Here is a 3,115-nt window from a genome sequence, read left to right as displayed (position 1 = left end):
CCCCCCCCCCGCCTCCACCCAGGCTTCTCCCGTCCTCTTCCTCCGCCCGTTCGTTCTCTGGGGGTGCTCCCAGGTCGCGCCCCCCCTTCAGGGCTCTTCTCTCTGCTGCCTCTCACCTCTGGAGCTGCACACGGCACTGCCCTATCCGCCGGGTAGCCCGGAAAGTCACACGGGCCCCGCCAATCCGGCCGTTCTTTTCTGGGTCCGTCGACGGCAGCAGCGCCCAGCCGTCGCCCCAGGGCAGGACTGGGGAACCACATCTCCTCTCGGGGGCTGTGTGACGGTCACGGCTGAACACCCTTCACGTCCAGCCGCCCTCCTTCCCCGCTCTCTCTCTGCTGGACGCGGTCTCCCCAATCACCTCCTGCTCTGGCGCGAAATCCGCCCTTTGCTGACACTGGGATGAGCTGAGCAAATCCCACAGTGTCCCTGCCTTCACCTGTTTGCCTACGAAATGAACTCCCAGAACCTCAGGCTGGTTGGCAGGCTCTTTGGGATCCAGCTTCTACCACTTTGGTTTCTCACACGACTCATCAGTTTGATTCACGTAACACGCGCAGGGCCCTCCGCGCTGGGTTGGCCTCCAGGATTCCGCCTGGGCCTTCCCTCCTGGGCCACCTCCCCAACCGGACACTTGCCAGAGGAAAGGACTCCACTCCCTGAAGGCTGTGACTTGAACACACCCCCTCCCCCCCACCGGGTGGTCGCACAGTTCATGACCGATGTCAATTACACCTTTATGAGCGGTCTTCCCTCTCGGGCTACACGCTCCTTGGGAGGATTACCGGCCTCAGTTCGCCTCCCCGATGCACGAGGCAGGCTGCACTCCTGCTAGATCATCTGCCCCTCAGCTCTTCTGGAAAGTTCCCTCTGGCTGCGCCCTTCTCACCTCCTCCTACATAGGGCACCAGCCTGCTCCCTGGGAGCCACCCTGGAGACGCCTTTCCGATTCCCGTGTTCACCCTCCCCCATGCTCTGCCCCTAAGCTGTCTCCCCTTCCAGTGCAGCCCCCGGAAAGGGATCAGGTCAGTTTGGGAAGTAGGTGGACGTTAAGGGTAAACAAACAGTGGGGACTGGGCTGCTGGGCAACCCTCATAGGAATACTTTCCTGATTACAGTCGCCCCAGACAATGGGCTATTTACTTAACTCCTCTGAGCTGTTAATCAGAGAAGGAAATTCGCGCAGCTTCCCCGCCCCCAGAGGGCAAGCAAGCAGCGGACCTCCTGGTGCCGCGGCTGATCTCCACCCGGAGTGAAAGGTGTGCAAAGGCACGTGCGGCTCGTCTACCGTCCAGCCGCGAGCTGCTCCTACAGAGGAGAGCTTTTCACTCCGGGTGGAGCTTTCCCAGTCGTATTTCGTGTGGGGCCTTTTTTCAGTCAGGTGGCTCCTCCCTGTTCCCCCGGGGGCCCTTCCTCTCCTACGTGTCCAGTGGTTTAAGCCCGATCACTCAGGGGTGAATTCTTACTGAGAGGACATCTATCACTGTCCAGTCAGGAAAGGGCTGTACATCCAGAAACAGAGTCTGTGATCCCTTTCCATTAAAAAAAAAAAATTACACACACACACACACACACACACACAGGGTCTTATTTTACTACTCAAATGCATTACTGGAATCAGTTTGGCAAATGAACTTTAATATACAGATACAAAAAAACAAATACAGATTTATAACATTTACAAGAAATCATTCAAAGAACATTGTCAATATTTTTTTTTACAAAAACTTCATTCAACAGAAATACATATCAAGTTATAGCAGTCTTGTACAACGTCCTTCAGCTGACAACAGCTCATTCATCGGTGTGAAAGCTGTCACTTAACATTGTCTTGATGTTGAATTAAAATTCAAGGAAAACTTGACTCTAAAAGCCTGCAAAATAGGTAAACACAACTGAGGCTAATATTTACAAAAGAGACCAATTATTAAATTACAGGATCAGTTAAAGGAAAGTATTTTCTAAATATGAAGGTTGATGCCTGTGACCTAATCGAGGACAGTAAAGTTAAGTGTGTTGTAGGTAAGTATATTTGCATCAAATGTTTAAGCTTCAGGGTTTTTCTTTTCAAGATCAGATAGTCGGACTACGATATTCTTTTCAAAACCGTTGGAACTCTGCTCTCGTGGTATGCATCCTGAGAATAACAGCATTAGCCAAGTGGAAATCTTANGAACTCTGCTCTCGTGGTATGCATCCTGAGAATAACAGCATTAGCCAAGTGGAATCTTCACAAGGACATTTGTAGGTTAAGTTTCTTACAGGGACAACGGTTTTTGAGCCGTCTGACCTAGCTGACCGGTGGCCCGTCCGCATCCCTGGCCCATCAGTCATCGAAAGGACATCTGTAAACAGGTGTTATCGCTGTCCTGTGAGGGGCACTTCAGCTTTTCCATAAATTAACCATACAGCAAGTTGCTTCTTAACTCCAGGTAATCGGGCTGTTCTCTTCGGGACAGGGAACTGGGTAGACTTGTACTGAGAACCATCAGCGATCGGGGGCACGTAGAGATTCCCAGCTGATAAACATTGGATCCTGGCTTTTACAAAAAGATTGCTTTTGTGCAACCAAGTTGGAATTAAGTGCACTTTTGCTTTGTGTCTAGACAACAGCCCTGTAGGACTGAGGGGCTTTCTGAACAGGCACAGAGCTGGTCTTCGTCTGGATTAGGTATAAAAAGGCACAACAAAGTGCAGAAATAGCGTGGAGACTGGGGTGAAATGCTTTTGACAACAAAATCGGATGCACCAGGGAAAAGAGGAGCTCTACTGAAATTAAACTACGAAGGAGGGACCCCAGGGAGGCCCTAGCGCATTGCTGCCGGTCTTATTCTCATTTGCTGGCCAAAGGCAAAGAATGGTATTTCTCTAGGATTTGACAAATGTCTGAATTTAGGATGGTTTGCGATTTACAGCAAGGTGGTTGTGCATTTCAGGGAGGATCAAAATTGAGAAGGTGGCTTTTGACTCAAGGTCATTTGAATGGTCTTCCTAAAGAGTTGGCAAATTCTGACACACAAATAATAGAATAAGTGAAATTCGTCGAAGTGTTGTGCCTCTTTGTGACTGTGTGTGTGTGTGTGTGTGTGTGTGTGTGTATGGTGTGTATTTTTCA

Source organism: Crocuta crocuta, unplaced genomic scaffold, assembly GCF_008692635.1.
Source record: "Crocuta crocuta isolate KB4526 unplaced genomic scaffold, BGI_CrCroc_1.0 scaffold258, whole genome shotgun sequence".
Taxonomy (NCBI): domain Eukaryota; kingdom Metazoa; phylum Chordata; class Mammalia; order Carnivora; family Hyaenidae; genus Crocuta; species Crocuta crocuta.
This window is presented reverse-complemented; position numbering follows the sequence as displayed.